This window comes from Pseudorca crassidens, chromosome 10 (assembly GCF_039906515.1).
Source record: "Pseudorca crassidens isolate mPseCra1 chromosome 10, mPseCra1.hap1, whole genome shotgun sequence".
NCBI classification, from domain to species: Eukaryota; Metazoa; Chordata; class Mammalia; order Artiodactyla; family Delphinidae; genus Pseudorca; species Pseudorca crassidens.
The window spans coordinates 2,675,936-2,698,934 of NC_090305.1; the positions used below are offsets into that span (position 1 = coordinate 2,675,936).

The window sequence follows — 22,999 nt, forward strand, 5'->3', positions numbered from 1 at the left end:
ATAGGTCTGAGCGGGGCCGGGGAGGGGCGGGGCCTGAACGCGATAGGTTGGATAGGGGCCAGGGGCGGGGCCGGAGCCCGGGGAGGGCGGGCTGGGGCGGGCCTGAAGGCGACAGGTGGCGGCGGGGCCGGGGGCGGGGCCCGCGCGGGGGGAGGGGCCGGGAGTGATAGGTTGGGTCAGATCAGCGGCCGGGGCGGGGCCGGGGCGGGGCCGGGGGCGGGAGGCGTGTGGCTCTGCCCTAGGGCCCTGCGGGGTTGGCGGGAGCACCCGCTGACCCGGCGTTTGAGGCCGGAGGCGGGGAGGCAGCCGAGGGCGCGTGAAAGGCACGTGTTCGCTCCGCAAAGTGAGCGGCTCGAAGACCCGGTAGAGTGGGGGCGTCAGACATTCTCTGTCGAACAGTTTAAATCCAGCTTTTCAGGTCAGTCACCGTCTCAGGGTGTTTTGGAGTTCTGCCAAAGCATTTAACAAACTGTTTTTATGGGGAAGAAACCCTGAGAGTTGGAAGGGCCTTTGTCACCTTGTCCAGGTCTCGGAGGAAAAAATTCCGATTTTTAGATGAAGGGAGTTGACACCTGCGGACCAGCTAGAGTGAGCCAGGCTCGTTCTTGTCCTCTGAGCAGCCCTGCAGGGAAAATGCTGTCGCCCTGTTTTGCTGATGTGTAACGTGAGGGCCGCGAAGATTAATTAGATGACTTCCCCGAGGACCTGAGACTTGCAAGTGGTTGAAGTCCCAAGTAATTTTATTATTTGTGCTTCATCATAGGTGGGGGGCAAGACTGAAGGCCGTGTAGAACAGTTTGGACTTATTCTGAACCCTTTCTCCAGATGTTACAAGGTGATGGTTGGTAGGCTGAGCTGAGACCCTCTCTCAGGCTGACGTAAGTAACCCTCGGAGGGAATGGAAATGCCTGAGAAGAGATTGAGATGCTGGAAGACTCACTGGGCTCCGGAAGGGGAAACACCGCTCACAGAAATATTAATTTAAAAAAAATTCCTTACTGGTAAGCATATTTGGATGGTGACACTTTTCGTAAGACAAGTGAAGACTTCTCAGGCTTATGCCTACTATATTTTACACAGAAAAGTGGGGTATGGGAAATTTGCCGTTTTTGTCAAAGTATCATTTAAAAAATACAGGAGCACGTGTCAAAGATTTACCTAACCCATTAATTAGGGAACCAGCAGGATGATAAAAAAGAATTTGAAAAACTGGTTTATAGAGTCAGTGTAAAAACGTGAGCCATGGCCGCAGAGCCTGTGCGTCCGGAGCCTGTGCTCTGCAACGGGAGAGGCCACGACAGTGAGAGGCCCGCGTACCGCAAAAAAAAAAGATAAAAAGAAAAAAAAAGAAACGCGGAAGCCCAGCCGAGACCTCACCTAAAGCTGTAATCATCCTGTGATATGAGCAGGTTCCCCCAGTGCTTATGAAGGCTTTGGGAGGGGGACGTCCCATCTGGTTAGATCTTTGAGTATTGACTGCAGGGGAGGGGTCTGCCTAGGAGGGGAGTCGATCCTGTTCTGCGTGCAGAGAATCCCTGATACCCCCTCGTGGCCGCAGGTGCCCGGGAGGAGCTGTCCGCTGCTGTAATGAGTCTTAGGGGCACAGTGTTGTGCTCAGTGTTGGAGCTAAATGTTTCCTTTTTAACATTACAGAGTAGAATCTACCATGTTTGACACGCCTGCAGTCGTAGTATTATTTTAATTTCCGATCTTTAAACCATCAGGTGCTGTTATAATGATGTGTGAAAAGCCTGTCGTGCTCAGTCACGAGGGACATTCTGACACCGTTATTTAGTTAACCATGCAGACCGGGAGCCGGAAGCACCCGGGCTCCCTCTGTCTCACTGACACATCACTTCTGTTGGTTGCTGTGTCCCGGTGATCCTGCCTCCTAAGTATTTTTTCATTTCCCCCCCTTTTCCCCTACCACTGTCTTTCCTCAGGCACTTATCATGTTTGGGTTACTGTTGCTTAGATTACTGGGTTCCTATAACAGCCACTGACCGGTTTTGCTGATCTCAGCCCTGCATCTGCAATCCACTCTCTTCCTGCTTCCTGACTGATCTCCCTACCTTGTAAACCTGACACGATACTCATAATTCTCCCCTAATCATCCCCCGCTTGGCTGAAAATCTCACAGTGGGACCCCTTCGCCTCCGAACAAATCCAAACTTCTTAGCCTGACGTATACGGTCCTCAAGACTTGGCCCTAGCCTACGGCCCAGTTTATCTCTCACCAGCCCCACACTTGAACCTTTTCGTTTCCGGTGAACTTGGGATGCTCAGTTTCTCTCTCTGTATTTGCATGTTCTCTCATTCCAGGCACTATCTTATCTAGGAAGTCTCCTCTGACCCTCCACTGGGTGTGTCCCCTCCTTCTGTGATTTCACAGGAGATCTCTGGTGATCTTCTCAGGCTTCTCTTTCTCCAAGTAGCTGTCACTATGTTATGTGTGTGGTGAGTCATTTGTCTTATTACTCACCCAAGGGACACCCGGGGAAGTCTCCTACCCTTACGGTAAACCCCACTGCCCTTCTCCTGACACAATCCGTGACACAAAATACCCTGTGAATGTGTGTTAAAAGTTCTTATCTCCGCCATATTTTTCCATGTTTGATAATATGTTGTGAGTAAATTGCTACCTTTTTATTAAGTTGTCAGAAGGAATTAACATCAGTGTTTTTGTGCTTTGAAATATTTCTTTTTCAGTGAGTGGTAGCTCATGGAGAAAGAATTTGACTATTGCTAGGTTCCTGCAGTAAAACAAACTAGAAAAAGTGGTACCAAGGAAACTATGGTATTATTAACTCTATAAATTTCTGGGGGGAAAATATGTTATGTCTTCCATTAGTCATTAAAGATCGTTAGTCACGTTCTGTGTTCTGTATCGCAACTGTTTCCTGCAATGACGTTGCTTGAGATCAGTTAAACCTATGCTGCTATGATGCTTTCTTTTCCAAATTAATGCTCTTTTTTTTTCCTAGTTAGGCTTTGTATCATCTTCCTACACAGCCTTGTATGTTCATGTCAGAGATATTAATGGTAGTCTTCTGGAATCTTATATGCATTTTGAGTGTTCTTTCCTAGTCCCAATAGTTGTGATTTAGAGAAGAAAGACATTTCATAAGTAAACATTTGACCCACTGTTCTACCCCTGCTGTAGTTCTCATCACCTGTGGGATGTGTTCATTCACCCAAGGCTGGTTTTATCCACTTTTTGGGGGGTGTTTGTGCAAACATTAAACCAGCCTTGGGCTCTAGGATTACTTTTCAACTGGCAAAGAAATCTCCCTCAGGCATCCCCGTCTGAGAATGATTGGAACCGATAGATATTATTGTGTAAGAAATGGCAGGTTTTTTTCCAGGGTCCTCCCAGTTCTTCATGTTTACACCAAAGCTTAACTTATAACCTGTCCAAATGCATAGAAAAGAACAAGAACAATGGCCACAATAAAAGGTCAGCTGAAAAGAGCCACAAAAAACCCATAAGCTCTGTATTCAGCACAGTGTTATATAGTATACGTTGGTTCCAGGGTTTTGAAAGAGAGCATCCCTGTTTGGTGGAACAGAGGGCATCCTTGCTGACCAGCAAAGGTGACCCGGACTCTCCTTTCTGTATAAGAAAGTTTAAAGTTCTATTCATAAATCACCACTTTAAGACTTTAAAAAAAGATTGAAAAGACACAGTCCATCCTCACTATTCTCAGATTCTGTATTTGAGAATTCACCTAACTTGTGAAAATTTATTCGTAACCTCAAAATCAGTACCCCCGGGGCTTCCTCTGTTATTTGCAGGCACGTACAGACTTGAGTCTCCCTGCACGCGTGTTCCCAGCTGAGACTGATCAAGGAGACCTCTGCCTTCTTGTTCTATCCCACACTGTAAATACATGTCCTTTTTGCGGTCTATTTAGTATAATTTCCACATTTTTGTTTTTTGTTGTTGGTAGTGGTGGTGCTGGGGGTGATTCTGCTGTTTAAATGGTCCCCAAGTCTAGTGCGAAGTGCTGTCCAGTGTCCCTAAGAGCAAGAAGGCTGTGACATGGCTTACGGGGAAAATACATCATTCAGGCATGAGCTACAGTGCTGCTGGCGTGAGTTTGATCCTAATGAATCAAAAATATATATTAAATAAGATGTCTTTAAACAAAAATACATATCAAACAAGGTTCTGTGTTGACCAGTTGATGAAAATGTTTTGACCAGAGGCTCACAGGAACCTGGCCCTTTGTTTTTCCTAGGAGCCATGGGTCGGTATCCGCTAATTCAGTATTCACTAACTACATTGACTTTGGAGAATCTAACTTCCATGAATAACAAGAATTAACTGTCTATGCAGTAGTCAGAGCTTGGGTTCTCCTAGAAGCAGACCCCAAGAAAGGAGTTTGTTTGGGAAATGATCCCAGGAAACATTGGTGTGAGGTAGGAAAGTAAGACAGGAGAGCAGAGGCAGCCAATGAAGGGTGAATTATCAAGCAAATTACTTCCATAGGCAACTGATGGTCAACGCAGGCAGCTCTGGGAGCCAGTGAAGAACATGTGCCTTGGAGTTTAATTCCCTTATGGTCCAAGAACAGAGTTTGTATGAATTCAGTTCCTTTAGATTTGCTCAAATTTGTTTAGCAAACCATACGTTGAGAGCGTATGGTCTATCTTGGTGACGTTTCCACGTACCTTAGAAAAGAATGGGTATTCTATCACGGTCCGATGGGTATTCTCTAAATGTCACCTACTGATTTTCTGTCCGCTTGTTTTATAGATTTCTGAGAGAGGGATGTTGATGTTTCCAAGTACAATTGTGAATTTACCTATTTCTCCATTCAGTTCTATCAGTTTCGGCTTCATGATCTGTTGTTAGGTGCATACAAATTGATGATTGTATGTCTTCTTGATGAATTGACTGTTCTATCATTATGTATTGTCCCTTTTAATCTCTGATAAATAATTTTCCTTGATATGAAGCATAATTTATTTGATATTAATATAGACAATACAGCTTTCTTTTCTTTGGGATTTATCTATTTCCAAACTTTTAATGTATGTATTGGATTGGCCAAAAAGTTCGTTCGGGTTTTTCTGTAACAGCTTATGGGAAAACCCGAACGAACTTTTTGGTCAACCCAATATATCATCATATTTAAAGTCGGTTGCTTGTAGACAGTATATAGGTTTCTTTGGTTTAAATCCAATCTCACCATCTTTGTTTTTGAAATGGTGTGATGTAATGTGTTTATCCATATAGTTGAATTAGTCCCACCATTTTGTGATTTTCTGTTTGTTTCCTCCGCTTTTCCTTCTTCTGTTCCCCCTTTCTGCCTTCCTCTGAGTATTTTTTTAGTATTCTATTTTAATATATCAGTTAGTTTTTTGGCTATATCCCTTTGTGTTTTTTTTAGCTGTTGCTCTAGGGATTATAATACACAGGTCCAAGTTTTTACAGTCTAGTTAATTTTTTTTTTTACAGCTTCAGGAAAAACCTAGAAGGCTTGCAACCACATAGGTCTCTTTACCTCCCCCTTTACCTTACGGTGTCACATGTATCGTATTTACACACACTGACAGCTTCCCAGACAATGTTAAATTGTTGCTTTCAGCCTTCATACATATTTTAGAGAACTTAAAAAGAGAAAAATATCACTTAACCAGACACTTATCATTTTTATTGTGCTTCCTTCATTCCTGAAGTTCCAGGTTTCCCTCTGGGAACATCTTCCTCCAGCGGAAACTTCCTTTAGCAATTTCTCTTAGAGCAAACATACCCGCAGTGAATTCTTTTGTTTTCCTTCGCCTGAGAATACCCTTATTTTACCTTCACCCCTGAAGGATGTTTTCACTGCATATAGAATTCTGCGTTGGTATTTCTTTCAGCCCTTTAAAGATTTCACTCCACCGCTTTTATGAATTCTGACAAGGAATCCTTTGTATTCTCTAGCATCTGTGGTATTTGATTATTATCCCCCTACACATAATGTATCATTTTGCTATGGCTGCTTTCAAGACTTTATCTTTGGTTTGCAGCAGTTTAATTTTGATGTGTATATGCATGGGTTTATTTATTTTTTTGAGTTTACCTTGTTTGGGGCTCCCTGAACTTCTCGAATCTCTAAATTTATGTCTTTCACTAAATTTGAGGAGTTTTTAGTCATTATTTCTTCAAATATTTTGACTGTCACACATCTTTCTCCTCTTCTTAGGGACTCCAGTGATACGGGGGTTGTCCCACAGGTCCCTGTGACTGTTTATGTTTCTGCCCTTTTTCTGTCTGTTCTTCAGGTTGGATCATTCCTATGGCTCCATCTTCAAGTTCAGGGAACTTTTTCTGTCATCTCCATTCTGCTCTTGCGCCTCCCAAGTGCCTTGTTTCTTTCAGACATTCTATTTTTCAGTTCTAAAATTTCCATTTGGCCCTTTCCTATAGTTTCTCTTTTTCTGCTGACAGTTTATCTTTACTTTCGTTTTAGAAGTGCTCGCACTTACCTCGTGGAGGAAGGTTATAATGGCTGCTTCCTGTTGGTTTCATTTTACGTTGCATCATTCTGTTTGGTCTCTTGCATTTGGCCCCTTGCATTTTCTGTTTCTGATGCGCCTGCTGTGGGCTGCCCATCCCTCACTGCCCAGTACTGCATTGGGCAGTGCTGCACTTGATGATGCCGTATCTTGGGTTCTCAGCTAGGCTATTAGATCTCTGCTGATTAGAGTGGGACCATTGATTCTCCTTCTTCAACAGTGTCTTTGATCCTGCTGAACAATTTGAAGTAAATTGAAGTAAGCGGATTCATTGTAGAAAATTCACAAGGCCAACCCAGCCACTGTAATACTTTGTTTATGACAATATGATTATTATCTTGAATAACTCTTTTCGTTCTAAGCATCTGTGGGATTTCATGGGAAAGAAATATGGTGCACATTCCCTACCACCCAGCATCTTCAGCCCAATTAAAGTTGCAGGCAGCCTTCATGAATATCATCGTGTACTTTACAGAGACTCCACAGGTACCCAGCCCAGATGGAATTAACCCGTTAGTGTTGCTGTCAATCACAGGAAGTTGAGACAAAGTGTTTATTAACATTATTGACCTAAAAGGAAGGATCTGCCGTTCATCTGCCATGGTCACCTGCTTCATTAACTTATTGGCAGCATTTAGCAAGGCTGGAAAATTGACTGGTTGATTCATTCATTCATTCCCTCCTTCAGCAGACATTTTTGTTTTTTTTCTTTTTGCCATGCTGTGCAGCATGCAGGGTCTTAGTTCCCTGACCAGGGATGGAACCTGCGCCCCCTGAAGTGGAAGCGCATAGTCTTAACCACTAGACTGCTGGGGAAGTCCCAGCAGACACCTTTTGATCGTTCATTATGTATCAGGCGGCAGCAGCAGAGGATTCTGCTGGAGTGCAGCTGAGCCCTGGGTGCCCACGGAGTGATGAGTTTGTTGAGGAGAAGCTGTGGAACAGCAGGTCTCCACTCTTTCTGCTGAGGCAGAGAAGGGAGAGTGAGGCTCCAGTAGAACCGGTCCAGGAAGCCGCAGGGGAGGGAGGGTCTTAGGACCCATATTTGCTATAACAACATCAGTAGGAGTTCAGTAACTCTTAAGTTCAATAACTTAAGTTGAGCAATATGGGAAAGCCGCAATGTGCCACACGTATCATCCAACATTACCACAGAGGTCGGTACAACTATGTTTGTTATTTTACAGATCAAGAAATTGAAGCACAGAGAGCCTAAGTAGCTTGCCCAGCGTCTCCCAGTTACTAAGTGGATGACCTGCTCTGGAAGCTCAGACGCTGAACCACAGTGTTTTCTCTGTGTGATCAGAGAACCAAGGACATGGATTATGGTGAAAACATACATACAGAGTTTCTGGTAAGCAATACTTTTTTTAAAGTCAGAAAATACAAATATTGTGTCAAAAAAAATCAAACGCCTTATTATTTTAATCCAAGTGAGTCTCCTCTGTGTTAAATTGAATTCAGATAAATGAATCTGGTATAAATGGAAAAGGATTACAGATTAGAGAGGTTTGATGGAAAACTCCCAGGAAAATATGTTTATGGGTTTAAGACCATCTGACATTAATATGTGGAGATTTTTATTAAAGGAAAAGGATGGAATTAATGAATTGTAATTATTGCTGATTGTTTTTTTAAATTGTGCCAAAATACACATAACATCAAATTTACCTTCTTAGAGCCTTTTAAGGATACAATCCAGCTGCTTCAAGTACAGTGACAACACTGGGCATCCAGTTGCCAGAAGTTTCCATGTAGCCAAAATGAAACTCCGTACCCATTAAACAACAACTCCCTATTCTTTCCTCTCCCAATCGCTTCTCTACTTTCTGTCTGCGAATTTGACTCCTCTAGGGACCTCATATGAGTAAAATCATACAATATTTGTCTTTTGCAATGGGAATATTTCACTTACCATGATGTCTTCAAGGTTCATCCACATTGTAGCCTGAGGTGTCAGAATTTCCTTCCTTTTAAAGGCTGAACAATATTCCACTGTATCTGTAGATGACATTTTGTTTATCCGTCCATCTGTTGATGGACACTGCTTCCACCTTTTGGCTATTGTGAATAATGTTGTGTGAACTTAGGTGTACACTACTTTTAGTTCTTCCGGATATATGCCCAGTTGTTGATTATTTTTAACCAAGTTTCTCCAAATAGTTCTGAGTCTCTTTCCCAGCAGATAAGCTATCTGTTATGATAAGTAGGGAGAATAGGTAATTTCTGCAAATTTTCTGGGGGGGATCCTCTCTTGGTTTACAAACTGTATGACTTAGCTTTCCATTTTCTTTTATTTTTTCACTTTTTTTCGTATTGAAGTATAGTTGGTATACGATATGAGCTTTCTGTTTTCTTACTAGAAAAGTAAGACTAGAAAATAATTGTCCTTCATTGAACCAATTGAGTTAAGAGAGTTGTGATTAACTATTAACTCGGGCCCATAATTTCTGCCCCAGAGCAAGTTGAAAGGCTTTGAGAACCTCCTCGCTTTGGAGGATGTCCCACCAGAGTGAAAACATTCAAATGGAGAAGACTGCTGCCTTGGTCGTCACCTGTCCACTAAACACAGAGCGCCGTCCAGACCCCCTTCAGGCAGAGGGCTGGAAGCAGTGCGGGCACTAGCTGCCTTGGTGTGGGAATGAAGGGACCATGAAAACCCTTTGGGCCAGTCTCTGACCTCTGATATCCTTCAGTTTCCATTCCTCTTCAGCGAAAAGAATCAGATTGGTCTGAGAGGAGAGACCACCTTCTTGTTTTGCAGGTCTTAGGAAAGTTGAGGAATCTTTTTTTTTTCCCAGCCTTAATCCACGTGGCACATGTGTATTTGGATGAGAAAGGGTGCCTCAGCCGGGCATATGCAGCCCCATGAGAACCTGGCTTGGCGAGCTCAGCTGGCTTGACTTCGGCCCTGCCCTTTGTCCCTTCGTCCAGGTGCCCTGAGATAACACGCACCCGTGCACACCTGTGCTTGTTTCACGGCCCTCTGGTGGCCCTGATGTCAGGTACGTTATGAGACAGTAAATGTTTTGTTCATTATGCAGAGTGCCTGGTTGTTTGGCCCAGTGAAGAGTACGGAACTCTTCCGACAGGCAGACTCGGGGGAGCTGGAGATGGGAGCTGCCACTGTGGTCCGGGGTGGGCAGGGGAGGCCTTGGGGCTGTGGAGAGATGTGCGTATGTGGCAAGTGGGGAAAGATGCTCTATCTTCAGAAGATATTTTATCCGATTCCTGTTGTGAGCCAAAGCCCACACTACCCAGTACAGAGCAGGCCTTTAGATCAGCAGTAGGCACTGTTGTAGGGTAGACACTATAGTATGCTCTTTTGATCTTCTTTGGGAATGCCATAGAAGGTAGAGAGCTCTAAAATTATGTGTCTTTCAGAGGATTCTACTCTTTAATATATTCAAGGGAATAAGGACTCAGTGGAAGTGTATATTTTCAAAGAGAAATAGTAGATAAAACTTGAGATGACCCATGGGCTGTTTCACCTTTTCTGTCACTAATGCTGGGTATTTAAAGGCAATAAATTCCTTCCTAACTCAAATAAAGTAATGGCAGATACACCAAAGGCCATAAATCTTTTTAATGGAGCTGGGGTTAATTTGCTTAATTGTATATTCCTAAGCAACGATTTCTTAAAACTTTGTACTCAACTGATTTTCAGAAGCTAGGATCAACTCTGTCGCTGCTCTACCTTTTTGAATTCATATTGAGTACTAATTGCAGGTCTCAAGCCCATCAAGAAATGATTACATTGAATCTGGATAACTATATTCCTTTCTATTGAAATTTTCCACAGGAAAATGTTTACTTTTTCTGATAAATTACAGATATTGAAAATTGCGGTTCATTCCTCAGCGTCTTCGGGAGGTGCTTATGAGTGGTTGCTGTGAGCCAGGTGTGTCCTAAACACCAGGAAGATGGTGGTGAACCAGAGCCTTGCTTCCAGGGAGCTCACATTCTGCTGCAAGGAGGTGAAAAATAATAGACAAATAAAATAATTTCAATATTAAATATTGTGTGGAAAATACACCAGCGTCCTGATTTTAAAAGGTGCTGGCTGGGGCTTTGTCAAGAAAGACTTCTCAGAGGAGGTCGGGTTTGAGTTGAAAGCCAGATGATGGCAAGAAGCTACACATACGAATGTCTGAGGGGAGAAGGTGCCCAGCAGAGGGAACCAGTGCCAAAGCCCTGCACCAGGAAGAAGCTTGGGAGTTCAAGGAACGGAGGAGAGACTGCTGAGGCTTTAATCTAGCAAGAGATGGGGAGGAAGGACAAAGCCAAGGAGGAAGAGTAGGAAATGACCATATCATTTAGGACCTTGTAGGTTATGTTCAGAGTTTGGATTTTATCCTGAGATTAAAGAGAAATTATTGGAAAAGTTTAAGTAGGAAGATGTCTTGAAAAGGCCAGTCTGGAGGCAGAGTTGGAAATGGATGGAGGAGCGAAACAGCAGTCAGGGGTCAGTTTAATTCAGATAAGAGATGAATTTGAACCAAGGTGGAGCAGTGAAGATGGAGAGAAGGAAGTCGACTTGGCATGTGTTTTGGACAGAGAGCCTTCAGGACCTTAGGACGAATGGATGGCTGTGGGGTATGAAAGAAGGATATGAGTTAAGGATAACTTCTAGGCGTTGGCTTGAAGGTATATGGTGGTGCTATTTAGACAAAATTGAAGACTAGGAGAAGGACAGTGGAATGAAGTGGGAGTGAAGGATTCATCTTGACGTGTTACCATAAGATGCATACCAGAGCAATGTTAGGGAATAATTAGAATAGAATATGATGCAGCTGTTATAAAAAATGCACTTTTGACTTCGAAGTGGAGGCGTTAAGTTGCAGTTAAGATGCTTAAGTTCAGCCACAGTTCTCGTGCTTGACACTGAGAGGGACCAAAGTGAAGCAGACAGCATCTCTGCCCTAGCAGCTTTCCGTGTACTGTGGGATTCAGATGACTAGGTAAGTTAACAGGAGACTTTAACTTGGAGGAATTTTAACTGCTAGAAGCAGCCCTGAGAGCCCCGTGGCCTGTAGAAATGTGCCGGAGAGGTATGCACCTCCTGAGGGCGGCTGGGAAGATGGCTGGCTGGCCTCAGGCTGAGCCACACGGCTGGGCTGCAGCAGAGTCACTCACACTGGCCTCGCCAGGCTGCCTCGGATCTTATCTGCATCTCAGCAGTGTCTCTGGTTTTAAGGTTTCCAGTGAGCTCAGAGCCTTGAGGTGAGGTCTGAGGAGGGCCCAGGGGGATGGGGAGGTCCTATTAGGATCTCCACTGCTGCATCTGCATCCTACAGATTTTGATATGTTGTATTTTCATTTCCATTGTGTTAAAAATACTTTCTAACTTTCCTTCTGATTTATTTTTTATTATTTTTTAATTGAAGTATAGTTGATTTACAGTTTTGTATTTCTGCTGGACAGCAAAGTGACTCAGTTATACATATATATATATATATATATGCATTCTTTTTAATATTCTTTTCCGTTATGATATATCCCAGGACATTGAATATAGTTCCCTGTGCTGTACAGTAGGACCTTGTTGTCCAACCATCCTATATGTAATAGTTTGCACCTTTTGATTTATTTTTGACCCATGGATTATTTAGAAGTATACTATTTAGTTTCCAAATATTTGAGGATTTTTTTTTCAGAGCTCTTTCTACTGTTGATTATTAACTGTGGTCAGAGAATGTACTTTATATGACTTGCATCCTTTAAAATATGTTGAGGCTTGTTTTACGGCCCAGAATATGGTCCGTCTGGTAAATGTTATGTGTGCCCTTAAAAACGTGTATTTTACGATTGCTGCGTACAGTATTCCATAAACGAATTCAATTCGGTTGATTTGGCTGATGGTGTTGTTCAGGTCTTTTATAGCCTGTTGGTTTTCTGTTTATTTTTTCTACCGCTTGTTGGCAGAGGGCTACTGAAGTCTCTCACTATTACTGTGACTTCTTCTGTTAACCTTTGTAGTTCTATCAGCCTTTTCTTCTATATTTTAAAGCTTCCTTATTACATGTGTAAACATTTAGGATTGTTATATTCTCTCAATCATTATCTCGACACCTGTGTCATTATAAAATAATCCTTTTTATCTCTGATAATATTTGTTGCTCTGAAACCTGCTTTGTCTGATGTTAACATAGGCGCGTCGGCTTTCTTTTGGTTACAGTGAGCATGATATATCTTTATCCACCCTTTTACTTTTAACTTACTTATGTCTCTTTACTTACAGTGAGTTTCTTGAAGGCAGTGTGTAGTTGAGCAGTTTTTATCTTTTAATTCAGTACAACAATCTCTGCCTTTTAATTGGGGTGTTAGACCACATACACTTAATGTGATTATTGATATGGTTGGGTGTAAATCCACCATCTTGCCGTTTGTTTCCTATTTTTTCCATCTGTTTTTTGTTTGTTCCTCTCTTTTGTTTTTTTTTGGCAGAAAAGATTGATTTTATTTTATCTCATTTTTTATTATATATTATCCCGTTTGTTGGCTTATTAGCTATTATTAGCTGTAAGCTTTTGTTATCTCAGTGGTTGCTTTAGGGTTGACAGTGTGCATCTCGAACTTTTATCACAGTGTATCTTCACCTGATATTGCACCACTTCACATATAGTGTCAGAACCTGAAACTGCACACTTCCATGTATTTTCCCCCTTTGACTTTTGTGCTATTGTCACATCTTTCACGTCTGTGTATGTTATAAATGCCACAATACACGTTTATTGTTAATTGCCTTTTAAAGAGATATAAATAATAGGAAAAAGAGTCTTTATATTTACCATGTAGTCGCCGTTTCTGGCTCTTGGGTTTTTGATGCAGATCCGGATTTCCATCCGGCGGCATTTTCCTTCTGCCTGAAGGATTGCTTTGAATACTTCTTGAAGTGCAGATCTGCTGGCAATGCATCCTTGCAGCCTTTGTATGTCTGAAAACAAACCTTTATTTTGGTTTAATTTTTTAAAATTTTAGAGTAATTTTAGATTTACAGAAAAGTTATAAAAAATAATAGAGAGAGCACCCATATGCCCCTCACATGGCTTCCCCTGATCGGATAACTTACGTTGCCACTGTACGGTATACGTGTCAAGAAACCAATATTGATACATTACTATTAACTAAACTCTAGACTTTATCCAGATGTCACTTGTTTTCCCACTAATATCCCTTTCCTTTTCCAGGGTCCCATCCAGGGCACCACGTGGCATTTGGTCATGTCCTGAGTCTCCTCGCGTTGGCGACAGTTTCCCAGCCTTCCTTTGTTTTTCATGACCTTTCCAGCATTGAGGAGCGCCAGTCAGACATTTCACAGAATGTTCCTCAATTTGGAGTTCTGATGTTTTGTTTATGACTGGACTGCAGCCATAGGTCTCTGGGGAGGATCTCACAGAGGTGAAGTGGCCTTCTTCTCGCATCGTGTCAGGGTGCTTTCTGCCAACACAGCTTCTCACTGTGATAGTAACCCCGATCACTTGGTGAAGGCGGCGTTTGCAAAGTCTCTGCGGTACAATTACTACTTCCTCCTTTTCATACTCTGTTCTTTGGAGGCAGGAACTGAGTCCAGCCCGTGCTTGAGGATGTAGGAGGTGAAGCTTCATGTTGTGGACAGGGAGTAGTTGCTTAAGTGATTTGGAATATTCTGCAAGGAATATTGGCCTCTTCCCTCCCATTTTAAAATTTGAGCCATCATTTATTTATATCACCGGGGTAGGCGGAATATCAGCCCCTCCAAAGATGGCCACGGCCTAATCCCTGGAGGCTGTAAGTTTGTCACCTTACACAGCAAAAGGAATTTTACAGGTGGGACTGAGTTAGGGATCTTGAAATGGGAGGTTATCCTGGTTTATCTGGTGGGCCCAGTGGAATCATAGGTATCCTTTTAAGAGGCAGGTAGGAATTTCTGCACCTGTCTCGTTGTTCGGCTCTGCTCGCTGATGCTCAGTCCTGTGAACTTTAGCTGCCTTGGCCTCCTTGGACTCCCAGTTCTAATGTCTCCTCAGCTCAGCGAGACCCTGGGCTCTGACTGGGTCTCCCTTTCTGTACCAGGGTCTGGAAAATTTCTCAAGGCAGGAAGCTGGAGGTCATTGTAGACATCATTTTATTTGTTTCCCTTCTCTCTGGGGTGACTGTCCTGTGCTACCTGTTATCCAGTGTCTGAAAACCTCTGTTTCATGTATTTTGGCCCTTTTTCCAGTCATCTCTGGTGAGAGGGTAAATCTGGTCTCCCTTGGCCCATTTTGCCTGGAAGTAGAAGTCTTCTTATTCTTCCCACAAATAATTTTTAATGAATGGCTGAACTATAATTTATTTAAGAAGTGTCTGTTGTTTGTGACTGCTGAATGATTTTCATTGTATTGATGTGGAATCAGTTATTTAACGGGCAGCCTATGGTTTGACATTTGGGTCAAGTTTTAGTTTTCCTTTTTATAAACACATCTACGAGACTATCTTGTAGCCACACACTGTGACCTGCATGCTTATTTCCTTATGATATATTTTTAGATACAGAAGACTGGCTCGTGGGGTGTGCAGCACCTAAAACCAGTCTTGTGTTGTCAAGTCGTGCTCCAGAGAGATGGTGCCAACTTACATGTTGCCCACGTGTAACTTCCTCAAAGTCACCTTTTCTCTTGGCTTTTTCATGTCATCTTCTTTGGTACGAACCTCCTCATATTGGTGGGACCCTCTGTCATAATAATTCTGAGTTCCAGAATTATAACATCTGACACTTTGAAAAGATGAATATTTAGACCATCCCATTAGTCTTGATTAACCCTATAGTAATTACATTTCATATTTCTGTGAAAATGTGTAATCTGAGCCATGAAGGAATTAAAAAAAAAAACATGTCAATAGCCCCTAACCTCTCGGTTGGGCTATAGACTGAATGTTTCTGTCCCTTCCGATGTGACGGTGTTAGGAGGTGGGGCCTTTGGGAGATGATTAGGTCATGAGGGTGGGGCCTTCATGAATGGAATTTGTGCCCTTAGAAAGGGATTCCAAGGAGCTCTCTCTCTGCCTTCTGCCCTGTGGGGACACAGCGAGAAGATGGTCATCTGTGAACCAGGAAGCAGGCCCTCAGCAGACACTGAATCTGCCAGACCTTGACTGGACTTCCCAGCCACCAGAACTGGGAGAAAAAGGCTAGCTATGTGACAACATAGCCCCCAGTCGATGGTATTTTGGCTACAGCAGACTGAGCAGACTAAGACAGTAGGCCCTCAAATTAGAAACACATAGAAACATGGGCCAATAGGACAACAGCAAAGAGCGGATGCATTCCACCTGTCTGATCAAACTGCAGCTGGAAGTGAGAGACAAAGCCAGGCTCTCTGCTTGGTGCGGGGAGAGTGGGGCTGGGAGAATGTGGGGAAAACCAACAGCCCAGGACCACACTGCAGTGCTGGCAGGCAAACTGCCCTGTCCCTTTTCCTTGTGTATATTTCTTAAGAAGGGTTTATATGTATTATTTAATTCCTATTTTTTTTTATTGAAGTAAAATTCACAAAACACAACATAAACCGTTTTGAAGTGTAGAGTTCTGTGGCATTTAGTGCACTCACAATGTCAGGCCACCGTCACCTCCAGCTGGTTCCAGGACGTTTTCATCACCCTGAAAGAAAACCCCATTAAGCAAACACCAGTCTGCATGTGGTCTCTGTGGATTTACTTATTCTGGAAACTTCATACAAGTGGAAGCATACAGTATGCTTCTTACGACCGGCTTCTTTCACCAAGAATAATGTTTTCAAGGTTCATCCATGTTGTGACACGCATCAGAACTTCATTCCTTTTTATGGCTGAATAATATTCCATTGTATGGATAGACCACAATTTGCTTGTCCATTCACCTGCTGATGGACATCTGAGTTATTTCCACCTTTTGGCCACCGTGAATAGTGCCGCTATGTACATTAACATACAAGTATTTGTTTGAGTATTGGTCCCTATTTTTAACCCAAGTGGGGACATTATATTTGCCTCGATATTTCCCACATTGCAGCTTTGGCTCAACTGTCTTGCTCAGGGGTTCTCAGTACTGTATGCACATCACCCAGGGAACTTTTAACAAATGTATGCTGGGACCCCACCCCCAAACAATGACATCAAATCTTTGAAAGCTCCCCAGGTGACTGTACCTGGTGGCCAGGGTGGAACAGCATGGGCCCCTTGCCCAGCGTTCTGAGTTTACCACGCAGCAGACTCACCTGGAGGCCTTGCGAAAACACAGATTTTTGAGATTCTGTCTCAGTAAGTCAGGGGTGGCACACACACGTTTGTATTTCCAGTAAGTTACCAGGTGATGCCAATGCAGGAGCCATGCTTTGGAAATCACTGGCCTCTTGCCCATCAGAACGAGGTGGGGGCATCAGGGTCACTGGGAAGGTCTGGCAACTCCTTCCCGTCTTTCATGCTTTGCTCTGGTTGGCAAAGGCAGCATCTGTATTTTAGAAACTTCCCAGCTCACTTTGCTTACTCCCTCTCCTCCCACTTGCAGTTGAGAACCATCCTTCAAGCTTCCATGTATTTCTGGATACGGCTTCTCCATCCATCCTGTTTCCTACCCCTACCAGCCATGTAAGCCTTCACCCTTGTATTCACGTTGTTCTTCCGTCTAAATGCCTTCCTCCTTCTGTTGTTATGCTTTAGTGGGTGTCTTTCACCCACTAAAGCATCACCCTGATAACTTCTCTGACGTGCTCCCCAGTCCCTGAATTCTCGTTGTATCTACAAGGCTGCGAGGCACTAGGATATAGAACACAGCGTACTGTTTTCAGTTATTCACAGACTGTTTCATCTGGGCAATGAGTTGCTTTGTGTTTCTTTCATACTCTCCTTGTGCTATGTACTTATTAGGACCTCAGTATAAAGGAGGAAAAGATGTTAGAGTATTTCTCTAGGAGAGCATTTGCCCAGTCGTCCTATTATACAAAGATTGCTGAGTGGGTGACCTTGAATTCTACGCAAGGGGCCTGGTTACCGAAATGCCTTGTCGCAAGGCAACTTGCCTACAAAAGGCTCCACAGCACAGATACCAAAGGCAGGGTTTTTGCAGTGGCCAGCTGTGATACTAGGTCTACTTCTTCTACATACAAACAGTGCACATTACTAATTAAATAATATACAATTTAGAATTGTTATTTTCCTTGGAAACCACGCAGTATCTCCCACAGGGCAATTAGGAGAAAAATCGCTGTTTTCCTCAGAAGCAAATTGGATAAAACATGAAATGAGGTGTCAGGTGTGGTGATACCTAGAGCCTTGAACTTGCTCTGACTTTTGTCTGTGTCCACTCACTGGGCCTGCAGTTCTCACCTAGAATTTTGCGTGCTGCCCAACTAATGGCGTTGAGAAGGGCACGTGGATGAAGCTCTGTCAGGGGTCGGCAGGCTGCGGGGCCTGGGTCAGAGCTGGCTCCCACCCCTTTTTGATTTTATTCTATTTTATTTATATTTTTGGCTGCATGGGGTCTTAGTTGTGGCACGCGGGCTTCTCTCTAGTTGTGTTGCATGGGCTCCAGAGCACGTGGGCTCTGTACTTCGCGGCGCACGGCTCTCTCGTTGAGATGCGTGGGCTCAGCAGTTGAGGCGCGCGGGTTTAGTTGCCCCAAGGCACGTGAGATCTTAGTTCCCCGGCCAGGGATTGAACCCGCACCCCCTGCATCATTGGAAGGTGGATTCTTTACCACTGGACCACCGGGGAAGTCCCTCCCACCCCCTTTTGTAAATAAAGGTTTACTGGAGCGGTCCCATCTGTTTGTTTACCTAGTGTCTGTGGTGGTTTTCTCTGTACAAAGGCAGAGTGGAGTAGTTGCAACAGAGACCGTGCATCGATCTGCTGGGGCTGCCATAACAAGCAATACAGACTGGGGGGCTTAGCTATAGAGCTATCTTCTTACAGTTCTGAAGCCTGAAGTCTGCAGTCCAGGTGGCAGCAGGGCTGGTTTCTTCTGAGGCCTCTCTCCTTGGCTTGTAGACGGCCGTCTTCTTCGTGTCCTCACACGATTGCCCCTTAGTCTGTGTGTGTCTCTCTTCATGTGAGGGCATCAGCTGTATTGGATTAGGCCCCTGCCTAATGGCCTCACTTTACCTTAATTACTTCTGTAAAGACCCCCATCTCCAAATAGTCACACTCTAAGGTATAGGGTTGAGGCTTCCACACATGAATTTGGTTGGGGGCACGATTCAGCCCATTATAGACCGAATGGCCCCAAAGCCTAAAATACCTGCCATCTGGTCCTTCACAGGAGAGGCTGTTGACCTCTGTGATACACTTTGATTTCTCCTATAGAATACAGTGAAATACAACTCCAGATGAAACCACTGGAGTTCTTCTCCTCCCTTCTCTCTTCTCTCCATGAGCAGCGTTGGTCACTGTGACGGTGTCCTGGGCCACGCTGCCACATCTCTGAGAAGAACTTTAGTGGATCCATTGCCATCAGAGACCCCAGAGCCACAGCCGTGCTGTGATGAGCTAAAACCTCCACCTTCTGGAAGAACCGTTATTTCCTCACACCTGCTGAGGCAGGAGATAGATGGGCTCCAGGCCAACTGGCCTCCTGTTCACACCTCCTGGGGGGAGGAGGAAGGTGGGCTCCAGGTCAGACATTCGTTACCAGCCCCCCGTTCACATTTCCTGAGGCAAGAGACAAACGGGCTCCAGGGTTTATGACTGGACTCCTGTCTATATTTCAAAATCTGCACTTTGATATGAAAAACAGCAACAGGAATAGGGTAGATAACCATTGGGCACTTTCACAGCAGGGACAGAGAGGGGCTAAACCCTGTTGAAAGATCAAGAGGTTGTACCTTTCCCATCCTTGGGGCGAGGGAGACATTGCACGTGTGCAGAAAGGCTCCTTGGGGGTCAAAAAGGCAGGGATGCCAGACCACAGTAAGTCTGCTGTCTCCCCCCCCAGAGGCCTTTGCAATGAAATCCATCTTGATTGAGGGGTGCGTGCACACCCAGGGGAGGGTCCAGAGACAAATTAGCCATGGGGTGAAAACAATATGATTGGCCAAGGAGAAGGCAAAGACCTGGAAGACTGCCCCCTTTAAAAGGATTTAAACCCCCCAGAGGCACGACTCTCGCGATGCTCTCACTGAGCTTGTCCGTGCGTCTCTCTGCATGTATTTGCTTTTCTAATAAACACTTTACTTTCTTCTATACCTTCCGTCACCTTGTCAGAGTCTTCCTTTCAAGATAGGCAAAGGACTGGGGACTCAGATTCTGACTGCTGGCCCCGTGCTCTAGCGGCTGAGATCCTGGTTTCCATCCAGGTGACCTGGGTTCGATTCCTGGTCAGGGAGCTAAGATTTTGCTTCCAGCTACTGCAAGCTGCCGCGTGCTGCCACCTGCGTCTGAAATCACTAGATCCCTTTTTTTTCAACTTCCACCACCAGCATAAGCATTGGCCCCTTGGGGGAGCTGTTTCCATCGGAGAAGTGAACTTCTTCTCCCTCATGACGGTTGGCTGAGTGTGCCAATGAGAGAGAGAAGAGCAAGGTGGTTCCTCTGTAGCTTCTGCTACCCAGATGGGGCCCCAGAAAAAATCCCCTGTTGTTCACAGGACGTAGAGAACTGTTGGAGAGAACTCAACACTGCGTTGTGAACTAAGAAACTGACAAGCTTCCTCCATTATTATCATTCGAGAAGTAATTCACCTGGGCCCTGGTCAGTGTAGGTCCATGAGAGACTCAGCCGTGGCATTCTAAGGCGAAGTTTAAGAATCTAGGTGAACACTCCTATTATTTTCTGTTTCCTTTGGAGACTGAGATACGTTAGGTCTCCAGCTGGGATGGGGCTGCTCTCAGTGCCGGTGTCCCAGTAGAGGCTCTATGCGTCCAAACCTCCTCTTTCTGCTGAAGAGGAAACCAAAGCCAACAAGTGAAGGAAGAACTGAGGGAAGGTCACGTCAGATTGGACCTGACCCTGGGCTGGCGCCTCCCCCTGCGCTGTCCGGTGTCCCTGGAACGTGCCCTCTGGCCTGCTGCCCTCTGAGGCCACAAAGGGTCCCCTGGGCAAAGTCACTCGTTGCAGGAATTTGGAAGCTGGCAGAGTGACAGTGTCGTGGTGGAGTTAGGTCAGAGATGGAGAGGACTGTGTGTCTGTTGCGACATGAAGGGCCTTCTGAACGCGGGTGGCAGCCCGGGGCACTGCAGTCAAAATGCAATGGAACAGGTCCAAGGGAGCTGGTTTTTGCAGGTCAGAAGCGTGAATTTGCTGGAAGTACATTTGCAGAAAGAACAGGTGCTGTGGTGCTCCAGCGCTCCCAAGCTCTCCTGTAAGGGCCGAGAAGAGCCGCAGACAGCGGGGCCAGCTCAGGGCACCAAGAACCAGGCAGCAGGACACTCTGGCCTGCACAGCACACAGCTTCAAGGTGGAAGAGAGATGGGGCCGAGATGGACATTCACACGGCCATTCATTCAGCTGTCGAGCTCCTATTGTGTTCAAAGTCCTGGAGCTGTCCTGCTGAGCGCAGCCCTTTGTAGCTTTCGGGAAAGGGAAGAAGGCAGACGTTGATGAAATCAGCTCAGGAGTAAATGGAAAATCAGGTGGTGATCGAGGCCCTGGAGGAAGGGTGGGTGCAGGGTGGAGACTAGAGAAAGGGACCCCCCTGAAACAGTGAGGATACCTAGAGAGCGGTACAAACTGTAGCTGCCGCCTGGACTGAGCCTCCCCTAAGGGGTCTGTTCCCAAGGAGTGCTGACTGCGAGGCGTGTGGAAAATGCCGAGCGTTTGTATGAGAAATGGGATCGCAGACCCAGAAGGGGCTTCAGTGTCTTCTGATCCAATGTCCATCCAGCTCCAAGCGACAGTCGTCTCTACAGCATCCCTAACGGGGGTTACCCCGCCACCTCCAGGCACGGGGAACAGAACACTGTGTCACTGTTCTCTTAGGCTTCTTGGGACACAGGTCAGGAAGTTGGGGACAAATACTTGGCTGGCACAAAAGCAGTCCGAGAAGAGAGAAGTGAATGCTCTGAGCTGGAACCCAGGCCTAGGGGTGCCGGGACAGCGGGGCCATGCAAACGCACATTCAGAAACAAACCGCTCTGAAGCTGGCGCATCGCTGCCTTTGGGGATGCCAAGGAAACGCCACACAAGTGGCCAGGGCACATTCGGGATCTCACGAATTCCCCTCTCCTCCCGCCACTGAGACTCCTAGCCTAGTGTTTACTTGAGAATGATGTATTCAAATCAGTTCCACGCTGTGTTGTGCTTATTTTTTTTATTATTATTACATATTCCTGTTTTTATTCCTATCGTAAATATTTCTAGAAGTGGGTTAGAGGTTATGTACACTTCAATTTTAATAAATTATACAAGTGGTGTACTTACTTTTTTTCTTTTTTGCTGTACGTGGGCCTCTCACTGCTGTGGCCTCTCCCGTCGCGGAGCACAGGCTCCAGACGCGCAGGCTCAGCGGCCATGGCTCACGGGCCCAGCCGCTCCGCGGCACGTGGGATCCTCCCGGACCGGGGCACGAACCCGTGTCCCCTGCATCGGCAGGCAGACTCTCAACCACTGCGCTACCAGGGAAGCCCTGTACTTATTTTTGATATCAGTAGATGCCATGGTGGTTTGACATATTTGATGCCAAGAGCAAACGCAGCACAGTCACCTAGACCAAAGAAAGGTCAGTGATTTGCTTCCAAAGCCAGGGGTGGGGCAGAAGTCACAGTAGTCCCTCTGCTGCCACATACTGGCGACAGCACTGCAAAGTGCTACAGGGTCTTTTGGGAACAAAAAGTTTTAAAGCACATTTATCTTTCCAAAAGGAAGCTTGTAATTCCTTCCTAATGCTCTATCTTGACTAAAATTAAAGATCATTTTTAAACTCCCAAAATTCTTGTGCATGTTTAAAAAAATCTGCACTGTAAGGGATTCATCATCACTTTCAAGAACCTAAAAGTTTTGATCAGCATTTCAGAGAGTAGACAGAAAATGACTTTCACGAAACAGTCTCTAAACAAGCTGCTGCATTTATCGAAAAAACATGTCTCTGGCTCTTCAGCACGTAAATTCCTTTATACCCCTGGGTATAGTCACCTGAAGGCTAGGGGCTGTCAAATTCGGTCCCCAGTTGGTGGTCTATAGCCTTTCCTTCTATAGCTTTCTCTTTAAGTGGTGTCTGAAAGGATTTAAAAATAGTTGTGATTCTGATGTCTGGGTGATGTTTCCAGTTATGAGGAAAAATAAGAAAAGGGACATGAACTTCTGGCTCCCTAGGGGAGGTGGCTGTGCCTTATTAATCCCTGTCTATTGTTCCAGCACCAGCTGGGTTGCAGTCGGTGCTAAGTGCTGATGAACGTGGAAGGGGAAAGAGGCCGACACATGCGTGGGTCCCTCCTAGGTGGTCCGGGCTGGGTTGGAACTTTTTAGTACGGTCTCTCCCTGCCATGCTCTCAGGCGAAATGCAACACGGTTGGAAGCCCCTGCCTCTCAGAGGTGGGCGGAGGTGGGCACTGAGGGGAGAGAA

At 45.0% G+C, this 22,999-nt stretch overlaps 1 long non-coding RNA gene across 5 annotated transcripts; it reads left to right on the forward strand.

The window, feature by feature from the left end:
* The first annotated feature begins 233 nt into the window (after positions 1–233).
* LOC137231509 (uncharacterized) lies at positions 234–21,859 on the forward strand. Of its 5 annotated transcripts, none has more exons than XR_010946626.1 (7): positions 234–734; positions 826–1,001; positions 2,323–2,457; positions 7,695–7,861; positions 8,967–9,512; positions 10,341–10,484; positions 13,698–21,859. It is a non-coding gene; the product is annotated as an uncharacterized lncRNA (long non-coding RNA). The 5 variants fall into 5 exon arrangements; XR_010946625.1 differs by having other exon boundaries at positions 234–418; positions 764–1,001; XR_010946623.1 differs by having other exon boundaries at positions 234–1,001.
* The last annotated feature ends 1,140 nt before the right edge of the window (positions 21,860–22,999 follow it).